This window comes from Podarcis liolepis, assembly GCF_965112155.1.
Source record: "Podarcis liolepis genome assembly, chromosome: 5".
In the NCBI taxonomy this organism is placed as follows: Eukaryota; Metazoa; Chordata; class Lepidosauria; order Squamata; family Lacertidae; genus Podarcis; species Podarcis liolepis.
Genome location: NC_139556.1, coordinates 85461924 through 85476246, shown reverse-complemented (window position 1 = coordinate 85476246; position 14323 = coordinate 85461924). Strand labels below are relative to the sequence as shown.

General features: G+C 43.2%; 1 protein-coding gene across 3 annotated transcripts in view; it reads left to right on the top strand.

Annotated features, from left to right (window-relative positions):
• Positions 1 to 14323, top strand: part of SLITRK3 (SLIT and NTRK like family member 3) — a 40702-nt gene that overhangs the window by 17942 nt on the left and 8437 nt on the right. The window lies entirely within an intron of this gene.

The window sequence follows — 14323 nt, the reverse complement described above, 5'->3', positions numbered from 1 at the left end:
ACATTCATTTTATTCACTCTTTTATTTATGCTGGAAAACAATTCTTTATATTAAGATAGCACTAGGCCCATCAGCTCTTTTCCTGAAAATCTGAAGCTGAAAGGAAAATATTTCTAGTTTCAAAATAATAATAATAAATAAATAAAAATATTGCAACCCTATTCACAATCACCTGGAATTATGTCTACAGTTTAGCTGTAGACATGCACAGCATTGCACTGATAATGATCCAAACGATTTCTCTTTTTCTTGAAATTAAACACTAATTGCTCACCTAGAAAGCCTTGCAGAGATCTGGCATTGTCAGTTGGTATAAAAAATGGCAAAGAAGCAGGGGGGGAAATCACTGCGGAAATCTGTGAATTGGCTGTAGCCTAGGTGATTATATGAATTTTTGCCTAACAGGTCATTACAGTATATATATAGATTGAGTACTCAGCTGAATCACAACAGAACACATTGAAAGGAGAGTCCATTGCTTGGTGTGGTAGATCATATGTTCTGTCTCCAAATCTAGGTTTAATTCCAACTTTGTCAAAGGTGCTCAGTCTGGAACATATTTTGTCAGAGATCTTAGAAAGCCAATGACAGCCCTAGCATATTTGCTAAAGCTAAGCAGGGTCCAGTATGGTTTCAAATTGGATGGGAGACCATGTGCTGAGATTCCTGCATTGTAGGGAGTTGAAATAGATGACCCTGCATGGTTCCATGATTCTATGACTATGATAATATTAAGCAAAATAATGGAGAAGCAACCATGCAGAGGCCATACCACTTCAAAACACAGGTCTTGCTTACCCCCTTCTCAAAAACTCCCTGATAACTTGACTGGGGTAAAGATGTGTCTTCTTTTTTATTAAGTTGCTAATTTTTTTGTATATAGGGATTAATTTTCTCTCTTTCATTTCATTTTTATTGGGGCGTGTTTGGCAGTCTGAACATAAGCTCCACCTGCAGTCTGAAGTGGTAGAGTCCCAAAAAGGGTGTGAACAGAATGATATTTCTGAATGCGTGTGGTTCGGCTCTCAGCAATATACAGCTATGATGCAGAAACTCAGTATAAGCTCACACTTCAAATGTTCCTATGCGCCTGAATGAAACCAATGGGATTTTTGTGTTTGTGTGTGTGTTTACAGCCTGCGAAGAAATGAGCAGAAACTTACTCTCTTTGGAGATGAGTAGAAGAATCTCTCTTTAGAGGCTTCTACCATGGAATCAAAATATATTAATGGATTATGAATACATCATACAATTCCCCACACACAATGGGGGGAAACTTGGTTTGGTAGGCCTTTTAATGTGGGCCTATGTAATGGGAACTTGCTGAAACAATGCTGAACCAAAACACAGATATCCTCCAAAATTCACACTTCTCCAAATGTTGTGATGCAATTCTTCAGTTGGGGGAGATGTATACAAAAATGTAGGGGTATTTTTTTTTTTTGCATAAAATGCCTATTTTCATAGAAATTAGAAACCAAGTGCATTATATTAGGGGAATCTGCTTGCAAAATGTATCTATCAAGCGATGCCAAAAATTGTGTACTGAGAGAAATGCACATGAAAAAACCCATGAAGGACTTCTTTTAAAAATTGCAAACTGATGAGGAAATGTGGTGAAATGAACAGAAAGCTAAAAAAAGTGAGAAAGTGAAAGTGGTTAGCCCGTCCCTAGGCCAAGGCAATGTGTTTGCACCATGAAGTTCAAATATATCCGTACAAGGTTCTGTGGCATTCATTTGTTTCTTATTTTCAATACTATTTTCTGGACAGATGCAAAGTGTGATTGGCATTGTAGATCCCGAATGTATATGTTATTTTAAATGAGCTAAATTGTCTTTCTGTGGCATGCTCTTCATGGCAAAACATTCACTTGGAATTTAATTTTATGTGGTCCATATGCTTCCTCAGAAAAGTTCAGGAGGCAACCAATATCCAGCCGGCATAGTAGCTCCCAATTCATCTTTCGTTGTTCATTAGCTGTCCAATGTGAGAAAAGATGGTTGTATGTGATCATAGAACTTGGCTGTAGCAACTTCTCACTATCAGGCTATAGAGAGAAAACAGGACCTGTGCGTGCAGGAGGAAAGAAGAAGGGGATGCCTGGATGCATGGTGGGGAGCTGGGCAGTACAGCAGAAACTCAAGGCCCCCTCAGCAGATTGGGCAGGTGGAGTCCAAACACAGCAGGGCTGGCTTAGGGCATTATGGTGTTAGTGAGATTTTTGGCTTAACTGGCTTAACTTCACCACTGAAGCTGGGGCCATGTGGAGAAGACACCACAATACAAGGTTTAAGGAGTTCCTAACCACACCCAGTGCACTGGTACCGTATAATCTTTTTGCATCACCACCCCATGGGAAGCAGAAAGGTGCCTTATATGCAGCCTTTTTGGTCAATCTGGTTCAGTATTGGCTAGATTCATTCATTTATTTTACTGCATTTATGTACCACCTTTATCTTACAAGGATCTCAAGGTGGTGTCCATGGTTCTCCTCCTCCCCATTTCATCCCCCAAACAACCCTGTGAAGGTCTATTAGGCTGAGCGTGTCCGAGACTGGCCCAGGGACACCCAGCAAGCTTCATGGCTGAGTGGGGATTCAAACCCTGCTCTCCCAGCTCCCAGTCCAGCACTCTAACCATTATGCCACAATGGCAGGGTTTCAGGCAAGGGTCTTTCCCAGCCCTACCAGGAGATGCCAGGGATGGAATCTGGGACCTTCTGCATGCAAAGCAGATGTTCTTCTGCTCAGCTACAATCTTTCTCTGACGTATCCAGTCTGTGTCTTTCCTTTGTCCCAGTTGTGGGGAACCTTTGACCTCCCAGATGCTGCTGACTACAACTCTCATCTTGCCTGGCCACTGGCAATGCTTGCTGGGGCTGATGGGGACTATAGTTCAGTGACATCTGAAGGGCCAAAGCTTCCCCACACCTGCTCTATCCAGTGGTGATCTCTGGAAGCCACATATCTCCTCAATGCATCACATTAGCCTCCTCCACTTTTCCTGTTGAAATAATATAATGCCAGATGGTAGTTTCCATAGCAATTGCAGCTTCAATACCGATGCCAAGAAAATCTTCATTGTCTAAGTGAAGCTCCCTATGACTAAGAAACCACAAATAAAAGGCTAGGAATACTCATCTACACCTCGAAGGCTTGGTGTTGCCTGCAGATCTTATGCCTGTGTACTGTGTTGCCAGTGGCCCAAATCTCTTCGTAGCAGGGCTTTCCTTTTTTTGAGCAGGAACTCGCTGGAACTCAGTTCTGGCATCTCTCAGGTGGGTGCCATTGCCATTCAAAGAGAACAAGGGAGGTGTTCATGGTCAGTTCCAGCACCTCTTTTTTTCTAGAAGAATAGCACTTTTCAGTTTGGCTGATCATGTCATTGTGCTGTGTTGCCTAGATCAGGGATGGCTAACTTCTTGCCCTGTAGCCAAGTCTGCCAGAGCAATCCCCACACATGGGCAGCAGCAACCACGTCAGAATTAAGTAGATACAGCACCACCAAGCTCAGTGCCCTGATGGGGATGGATACAGGAATAGGGGAAATAAATTTGGTTCACCTTTTCATGTGAGCCTACATAATGCAAACTTTACCATACAATATGCATCCCTCAAAAGTCACGCTTCCCTTAATGTTTACAAAAGTGCATATATTGTGCACATGCTGGGGAAATAACAAAAAGAAATGCATTATATTAGGGAAAATTGCTTTGCAAAAGATGTGTCCATTAGGCAAAATATACTGGGGAAACATGATAAACAAAGAAAAACCAAAGCTTTGCCTTGGGTGCAAATTGCCCCCTCCCCAGTCATCAGATAATTTGATGGGCAGCAAGCTAATCTGCATGGATATCTCTTGTGTGTGTGTGTGCATGTGTATGCATGAGAGAGAATGTGTGCAAGGGTGTGGGATGGCCATGCCCGCTTTTGACCACATTTACTCCTGCCATGTGTCTCGCTGTGCAAACTGTAGCCAGATCTCATTTCTTAGCCTCATCTACCTCACAGGGTTGCTGTGAGTTTAGAATGCACACGGCCAACCATATAGGTCACCTTGAGATCACTGAGTGAAGGGCCTGATAAAAACACTGGATAAATCAATAAACTGCCTCCCCTCCCCCAGTTCATAATTTGACCTAAATAATCTCAAATGTTTCAAGGCCAAAACCTTTGGTGCGCTGACTGTACAAAGATGGAGAATGCAGTTAAAAAGCAACCAAATGTTCATTCATTTTCACAATTCTTGGATTCCTCCAACGTTTTGTGCTTAAAAGGCAGCTGCAGTGTTCTGATAATCTACTCCTAGTTGTGGATTTTATACATTTATCTCCCATCTGATAAAGGGGTGTAGAGCTGATGCCAGTTCCGGGGAACTGCAAGTGAGAAGAGTGATGTTGTCCTTCCTATAGGCATCTGATTTGGCAGTGTGAGAAAAAGGGTGCAGGATGAGATCCTTTGGTCTGTGTATAAGGAGCTTTTAGGGCGTGTTGTGATAAGGAAGGGTATATAAGCATTATAGTTTGAAGTGAGGACATGATTATGTAGCTGTGGAGACTATTAGTGAAAAGTCTGAAAGTCTGGAGAGCTACTGCTCATCAGCGCAAACAATATCAAACTACAGTGGTGCCCCGCAAGACGAATGCCTCGCAAGATGGAAAACTCGCTAGACGAAAGAGTTTTCCGTTTTGGAGGTGCTTCGCAAAACGAATCGCCTATGGGCTTGCTTCGCAAGACGACAATGTCTTGCGAGTTCCTGCTGGATTCCCCCCCCCTTTCTAAGCTGCTAAGCCGCTTATCAGCTGATCCGATCAGCAGATAAGCCGCTAAGAGCAGCTAAAAGCCGCTAATAGCGCTAAGCCGCTTATCAGCTGATCCGATCAGCAGATAAGCCGCTAAAAGCCTCTAATAGCACTAAGCCGCTTATCAGCTGATCTGATCAGCAGATAAGCCGCTAAAAGCCTCTAAAAGCCTCTAATAGCGCTAATCCGCTAATCCTTCAATGGGCTTGCTTCGCAAGACGAAAAAAACCGCTAGACGAAGAGAATCACAGAACGGATTCTTTTCGTCTTGTGAGGCACCACTGTAGGTGGAACAATAGTCTGACTTGGTAAATGAATTGTTCCTATGATTCTAGGATGTGATGACAATGATGATGGTTGTGTTATTAGTGTACATGGTGCTGTACAAGAAAATGGGACCAAACTATGTAGGAGAGCATTTCCCAGGTTGGAAAGTAACACCAGGCATGTTCACATGTTACGCTGAACGCAGGTGCAAGCTGTCTTGATGCACATACAAGTGCTTGCATGATTTGTTTTGCTCAACTATTACACACATAATGTTGTGTACACACATAGGTGGAGTCCATACTTGCTGTGTGCTAGCTATTAGGCGCACAGATTGTACAGTTGTTGAGCGTAATGTGTAAATGGACAAGGAACACGTATAAGGAAAGATGAAGAGTCTTGAGCATACCGAGTCTGATGACCAAAATGCAAATAGTTCTTTGGAGGGAGGGTGACAGTTCTTTGGGAACTACATTCCTTGGTATTGGAGGAAGGAGACAGTTCAAGGGTAGAGAGGAAGAGGTGTGTGTCATCTGTGTATAAGTGGTAATGAAGCCATGGTGTATGATAAGGTCACTTAAAGACAGTGTATATACAGAGAAGAGGGCCAATAACAGATCCAGGAGGAACTACCACAGAGAGGGAGAAACATGAGAGGATGAGCTCTCTCACAGACATAAAGAGGGCTAAGCAAGAGATAACAGCATATATGATTGAAAGTAGAGACTTCTTGGGATACGGGTGGCACTGTGGGTTAAACCACAGATCCTAGGGCTTGCCAATCAGAAGGTCGGCGGTTCGAATCCCTGCAATGGGGTGAGCTCCTGTTGCTTGGTCCCTGCTCCTGCCAACCTAGCAGTTCGAAAGCACGTCAAAGTGCAAGTAGATAAATAGGTACCGCTCCGGCATTTCTGTGCACTGCTCTGGTTCGCCAGAAGCGGCTTAGTCATGCTGGCCACATGACCCAGAAGCTGTACATCGGCTCCCTCGGCCAATAAAGGGAGGTGAGCGCCACAACCCCAGAGTCGTCTGCGACTGGACCTAATGGTCAGGGGTCCCTTGTCCCTTTACCCTTTACCTAGAGACATCTTATAAACAATGACAGCGTCTTCAACAGAATTGACTTTTTATGTTGACTTACGTTAATGTCATCCATGTTTTGGTTATAGAATACAAAGGATACTAGGTTCGAAGTACTTCCACTTTGTTGATCAGTTCCTTCCTGTTGCTGAAGACCAGGGCCATGATAGATGATCCCATTTTTGCTTATTCCACCTTCTGGGAAATGAAATTGTCAGTGAGGCAAGTGAGGAATTGGTTGGACCTTATCTTCTTGGCAGAGTTTGAGTTCCAACAGATGTTGGGGTACTTGAAGTCTCCCATGACTGCTATATCTCTCCTTTTTGAATGTTTGGTAATCTAAATTCTCTTTGACCATGCAGTAAACAGTATAATGTCACAATGCTATGTAGCCAATAAGTCTTGGATATGTGATAATGTCACTGAGGGCTAATGAGGACACTATGTAAATCAAGGATGGCTATCTGTGGACCTCCAGATGTTTTTTGACACCAGTTCCTACCAGGTCCAGGCAGCAAGTCTAACAGTTAGGCATTATCAGGGGGATCACTCATAACAGCTGGAGGACCAAAGGTCAGTGTAAATGAATAAGTCAACTAGAGTTGAAATGTTCACCAGAAATCATGAATCCATTTCGCTTAGCTCAGTTTGTCATGTTTATAAAGGTACAACACAAGTAATATAACTGGCTGGTGTTGATTTTCATGCCTATGTATTGGAAGTGGATTGCATAGCAAAACTCCATAGCTTACCAATTCTTCTCATCAAAAAGAAATGCCTATGTAGGTCAAGTCATATATTTCATCCTCACCACCTCCAATTCTGATCACTGGTAGCAGCCTGGAAGGACCTCTGCCCAAGACATATGTGGGGAAATTTTTTCATCCTGGGGGCCATCTTCCCTGCTGGTCAGATTTCCAGGGTTCATATATCAGTAGTGGACAGAACCAGAGGCAAAAGTGAACCTAGTCATAGGCAAAAGTGGGCAGGGCAATGAATGCAAATGTTACCTTTGCACTTTAGGCTAGTTTCTACACACACTTGCACGCCCTACTCCAGGCAAGCAGGAAGCATGATCATACTTCAAGGCACATTCCAGCCAAGGAAGAAGAGGAGGGATGAGGCAAAGCAAGGATAGAAAGGGGTGTGGTCTTAGGATGGGTGTGTGATGGGGAGGTGACGTGCCCTAAGGGCCAGAGAGGTCTGGAGGGCCACAATTATGATTAGGGTCTGAGGTTCCCCATCTCTGGCTTCAGACCTTGGAGAAGTACTGCCAGCCAAAATTAACAGCTGTGCAATGACATGGTATACTGCAAACTCATACTGGACATAGGCAAGCCCTCCAGGAGTGTTCTCAGAGTGGCTCAATCGTTTTCTGGAGGAAAATTCCAGATCCAGTCCTAGTGCTCAGGAAGGAATGGAGAAGTCAGTGAGGACAGACAGAGGCTGGTAGATCAAGAATCCTTTCCCCATTCACATTCTGATCCAAGTGGAGCAAGTAGTTTGTAATTTTGAAAGCCCACATTTCCAATAGTCAGATTCCAATTCTGGACTTTGATGACTTTACCAATAGAGTATCTCTAATTCCTATGTAAGGGAGCAGCTCTCATTTAAGCCGACCTGCCTCATTCAACATAGCAGCATGCTAGCATATTTAAGGACTTCTTATGATTTGTAGCAAACAGCAAAAAAGTGTGGGGGGGGAATCATCATCACAGGAAGCTACATTGCCCCACACTTGTGTTAACAGCAATCAGGATGGAGGTATTGAGGGACATGCATACATCCTGGCCAACCCCCAAATTCTATTTGCAACCAGCGAAAACTAGGGCAAGTTCACCTTAGTTCAGGAGAGAGAGGCGGGGAGGGTATTTTGTCAGAAAACCAGCGTTCTGTAATGCTTTCCAAATGTCAAATGCAGGGAGCCTTGATGTAATCTGGATGTTGCTCACACCAGAGCTGTGCGTAAACAGCCTCTCAAAATTCTCCACCCTGTTTGTGGGCAGAGAAATTCGAGGGACCGGTTCACTTCATTTCTCCAGGGAGAGAGGATGAGTGGAAATGATGAGACGTTACATCTTGCATCATAGAAAGATACATGGCCCCGTGGAGGGGTATGATCCAACTTCAAATGTCTAGTTCAGATGGAGCTTGGATGGTAAATGGTCCCAGGTTGCATTTCTGGAATTATCACACTGGGCTGCAAAAGATTCTTGGCCAAAACCAGTCAGAGTAGAGCAGCTATCTCCAACCCAGATGTTATTAGACTGTAACTCCCACCGTCCTTTACCATTGTCCATGTTGGCTGTGTGATGGGCACTGGATTCCAAACACCTGGTAGGCACCAGGTCGGAGGAGACTACAATAAATAATACTGGGATAGATGGACGAATAGTTTCAACGCCTTTAAGGCAGCTTCCTCTATTCCATGACCAGGTAATGTAGAAATTCCAGTGAGAAATTTAGGTGGGTATTTTGCTTTTGACTTAAATGGCAGGCAATAGTTGAACGTAAATGCCTACTACGTATGGGTTGTGGTGAAACAGCTCCTAAACACTGTCATATCTTAATCATGCAATGAATCTGGGGCAGCTGTGCCTCTCCAGATGTTTTTGGACTACAACATCTATCATATCTGATGGCTAATGGTCAGGGCTGATAGAAGTTTTAGTCCAACAACATCTGGGATAGAGCTAGCCAACATGGTGCCCCCCCTTTGTTGCTGTACTACAACTCCATGATATCAGGAGTTGTGGTCCAAAAACATCTGGCAGGCATAAAATTGGCTCTGGTCTGGAGGGTCACAATTCAGCCACCCCTGGAATGCCTGAAAAGAAAGCATTGAAGGTGTTTAAAGCAAAGGTATGTCACTGGTATTTTTTTAAAAAAAAAACAACAACAACAACCCCACAAAATACTATGGATCCAATGAGCCCTATGGGACAGCTCAGAGGAAGGAACGGGGATTTTAGAATAAGCAACGGTTCAAAGGAAATGGCTGCAGACTTGTATCTTCTGTAAGCGGCTCCCTAAGCTGCATACTTGAAATTATTCCTGCTCGCTAAATTTCCACATGCTTTGTGTCAGATTAAAAGTAGGTCATTGCAATGTGGATCAGGTACCTAAGCTCGTCTCTCCCTGAACTGAGAATCAGTGTCATAATCTGACCACATGCTGTAGCATGAAAACGTTTTCTCTAGGCAGGTGCCACCAGGACAAAATAAGCTCTTCCACGATTCTTTAAAAAATAAAGTAAAGCAGGCCTTCATTTCATGGTTGCCAGAGCATCATGAAACTGTCATGCTGGAGCCAATCTATCATCATTTGCAAACTCTAATGTTATTAAGGAGAGACAGGGAGGGAAATCACAGAGGGAGAAGAGGATTATATTCTCCCCCAAACTTTTTCAGGCTTCCAGATGAAAAACAAATAATCAATTGGAATGAATCAGTGAGATGAGAAATATTTACACAGGATTAAAAATAAAAGGTTATTAAACCATCACTTTCTTTCTTTATTTTGCACTGCTACCTTGCCTTATAAGAAGAAGCACATCACAATTTATTTCTGAGCCTAACGAGACTGAGCCCTTCGTTTTTGCATTGCGTTTGCCGAAATATCATTTGTATTAAGAGTTTAAGGACATGGCACTTCTTTCCGGGATTTGGACCATTCGATCAATTGGCAGTTGAACTCCCCACCCCCTGAAAAAGAAGTAATACAGCACCAAGAGGAAAAGGGGCATTGTTTGCATAAAATTGACATTTCTATATAGATGCGCAAATTTAAAATAGTGACTACAATTTCAAAAAATGTACATACCACTTGATTGTTTTAAAAGGCACTCTCAAAGCGGTTTACAAAACTGCTCACTACTGGTGGTTGTATCAAACTAAGTCCTACTCAGAGTAGACCCATTGAATTGATGGGCCTAAGTTAATCACATCACTTCATTGGGTCTGTTCTGGTTAGGACTAATATTGGATACCTTATATATTTTGGAAAGTTGCTTGATCGCTATGCATTTCTACATCTCTTAAGATATTGTCACCACATTTTCCTTGATGGCTCCTGAGACCAAGGAGTATGTTTGGATACTAATGGATGCCATTTTGAATCAAGAACCTTTCAAAACTGTGAGGCTTTCAACCACTAGCATCTCAAAACTGCACTGGTGTGGTGTTTTGTTTTTTGTTTCCTGGAGTTTCTGAGCAATGCTGGGTACAAAGCTGGCCGTGATTTAAATAGAACTGTAATGCATATCACCATAGTGGGAAATAGAGTTACTAGCTCATTCTGTTTACCTGCTCAGTCTGCTGTCCAGGTGCAAATTGCTGATGGGCAACTTCACAGATCCTGCTTCATTTTGTGAGATAGATCATCTTTCTCATGGTTTTATTTTGAAACTAGACTTGGACGAGACACCCCTTAGCCTTCAAATAGAGGGCTGTCTTTCATAAAGTAGGACTCATGGCCACTCTAAACCATTCCCATCTCTACATCCCTGGGGCCTTCAAGCATGTACAGGACCTGCATGGCTCATACGGGTAACAAACGTTGACTTGGCTCAAGCATCTTGGTCCATCAGCTCCAGTTAATTAGGTCTACACATCAGATTCTGCTGCATCGGGATAAGAAAGCATATCCACACCAAAGCTCTATGATTCTACACACAACACTCACTCTTTTTAACAGACTTTTTAATAGATGGGAGCCTGCCATCTATTGCTGTGGTTAGGACAGGGGCAATTTGGTAGAGTGAGGCAGCCACCTCAAGGCAACAGATGCTGAGTGGCAAATAGTGGGTAGAGCTCTCTGTGCCCTGCTTCCTCTAAGCTAGCCTGCTGCCCTTAAGTATAGCCAAGGATGCTGTTCCATCACAAACTATGAAGTTGGAGTGACACGTTTGGCTTGTGTACATGGCATGGGCAAGTCGATCTCTTGCCCTTCACCCAAGGCAGCAAAATGTACTGGGCCATCCCTTTTTGGGGAGCCCACCCTGACCAGCTTTTTTCACCCTTCCCTCTGAAGAAGAAGAAGAAGAAGAAGAAGAAGAAGAAGAAGAAGAGTAATTTTATTATTTATATGCCACCCATCTTGACTGGGTTGCCCCAGCCACCCTGGGTAGCTTCCAGAAAAATGTTACCAGCTGCATATAGGGACCATCACTCATTCATATAATCAGAAATATCCTGACCATCTTTATCCGTGCCCTGGCAAGCTCCAGATTGGCTTACTGCACTCTCCTGCATGTGGACTGCTTTTGAAAATTGTTCTAACATTGCTACCATCTTTGCCCCCATTCAAAATTCTTGTGAAAGACGATACCTCATCATGTATCCTTCCTCACGAGGACATTCTCAGTCCCATTTCAGAGCTCCCCTAAGTAGTGAAATCTTGTTTTAAAAGTGTAAGTTCCCATGCAGCCCTTTGGCCCATCTCAGAGAAGAATCCACCAAGAAGGTAGATCTCGGGCAGCACACATTATTTCAGGTGCTGCAGAACAAGCACATTCGCTCCAGAATGTGGGCTCCACCCCTATCCCAGATCTTCCTTTGGGTGCTCTCAGCAGATGTAGTGAAGAAGGTGGAGACAGCAGAAAAGGTCTTCTCAGTTTTGACACTCTGCCTACAGAATGCTCTCCCTAGGGAGACTTGTCTATGCCTACTTCAATATCTTTCTGCAAACAGGCCTTTTTTATTCTCCCAGCATTTTAATGTTTAGTGCATTATTTCATGCTGCTTTGGAGTTTTATTATTGATGTGCGTTGTGTTTTTATTTTCAAGGCAATACTGTACAGAAAGATGCATGCTGAAAAAAGGTGGACAAAGCCCTTTTCTGTTTCAGTCATAAGTCTGCTCCATCTCATTTTGGATGGGATTTTTTTTTTCTTCAAAGAACAGATGGGAAATCTGCCTTTAAACCATATGCATTTTGCATGCTCTTCTTTATAAAAAATAGGCACTTTCCGACGTTTTTCAGTTCATTACATCCATAAAACATGCATTTTGTATGCATCTCTTACATCAAACGAGTATTTTGCATGTACCAAAAACAGCATTTAAAAATCTTCAGAAGTGCTCAGTCCAAGTGGGAGCTGTGTTCTGACCTGCAAGCAAGTTCAGGAGTGTTGGATCAGCTTGGTCTGCTGTGAAAAGTGGACAAAATAAATAAATAAATCCTCCCATATCCCTAGCTGAAGCAGCAGCATATAATTCTTAAATCAAATATCCTGAGTGGGGAAAGACGGGAGAGTTCTGCAGCTGAAGGTGTAGTGGTTAGGAGCAGTGGACTCGTAATCTGATGAACCGGGTTCACATCCCCGCTCCTCCACATGCAGCTGCTGGGTGACCTTGGGCTAGTCACACTTCTCTGAAGTCTCTCAGCCTCACTCACCTCACAGAGTGCTTGTTGTGGGGGAGGAAGGGAAAAGAGATTGTTAGCCACTTTGAGACTCCTTAGGGTACTGTAGTGATAAAGCAGGATATCAAATCCAAACTCTTCATGTTCTGCTGAGGATTCAGACTACAAACCTCCTCTCTGTGTACCAGTGGCCCTTATGATGGTCTCCATCCTTCTCCTAGGCTCCAACATGGCTCCTATGACAGTGGCAGACATTGGGCTCCTAAATTTCAGTGGCACCCTGTGTGATGCTAAAATTTGATGCCCAACCACACATTCTACAGCATTGCTTTGGTGCCCCCTGCAGAACGGCACCCAGTGCAGCTGCACTAAAACCGCCCTAAAACTGACTCTGCCTTAGAGGCACACTGGTTCCTTCTAATCTATCCTGGCTAAAAATGGTCACAGTTAAGAGATCAAATGAAGCATTGTCAGGCTTCTCCAAACTATTCATTCATGGGATTTAGCTCTCCAGCTTCCTAGCTGAAGCTGCAAATGTCTTTCTTCAAAATTCCTTTAAATTTTCCCCCCTATTGCCAGAGCACTCATATCAGCCTTCCCAAACTGGGTACTGTTTTGGACTACAACTCCCATCATCCTTGACAATTGGCTATGCTGCCTGGAGTTGATCAGCATAGATTCTCTTGCGCTGTCTTGATACAGACCAGCATCCTCAGTTTTACATGAGCTACAGTGGTCCATTTCCATTTTTAACCAAATGTACTCTTTGCATGGGTCTTTTTTGCAGCATCCAAAAATGACCTTTTAGGGAGATATATGAAGCTACCTTATCCTGAATAGATCCAGCTAGCTCAGTCTTGTCTACACTGACTAGCAGTGACTCTCCAAGATTTCAAACTGGGAACATTCCCAGCCTTACCTGGAGATGCCCAGAGTTGAAACAGAGCCCATTGGATGGTCATCTGCCATGGATGCTTTAGCTGAGATTCCTGCATTGCAGGGGGTTGGACTAGATGACCCCTGGGTCCCCTTCCAACTTTACATTTCTGTGATTCTATGATTTGTTGAACAAGAGACGAGCAACAAATCCCATTCTGTGACATTTTCTCGGGGCAGTATCTTAAGCTTCGGATTCACTTAGATAAACTGAATCCCCCCTCCCCTTCTCTCCTTGTAAATTATAAATGGCAAGTGTAAAGCAAGTATCAAACTGTGAAAGGGGTTGAGGGTTGAATGAGCAAAAAAGACTTCGGTGTTAACAGAAGCACCTAAGGTCTCTTCCGATTTCTCTGTTCGCAAACAGCTGCCTTTTGCTTTGTGCTTAAATGTGATATTTAGCACATGTGGTATTTTCAAGAAAAATATAGGCCATTTTCCTATAAATGACTTCTTATGTGGAGAATATGCTGAAAGCAGATAGCGTACACAGTGCCAAGCAAACCTTTCACTGAGTTTTGGGTTTATTTTTTATAACACGCCCACGCATACACACATGCTCACAAACACAATTAATCTGGGAAATGTTGTATTTATCCAGTATCTCATATTTTCAGTACATTATTAAGGTATTTTATTATCAGATGCATCATGATTATGTAAGGTGAGTAGATAAAGCTCAGTGAGGGACGGAAAACATTTTCAGCGTGTGTGTTTTTTATTTAAAAAATGAAATGAAAATGAAAACAGCCAAATTAAAATGCCACCATAACTTCCTTTTTAAAATAGGTTAAAGAAGAGGTGTACCTTCCAGGGCGATCTCTCTGAGCACAAACTTTTTGAGGGGCACACCTCTGCAGCTGCCACCCCAAC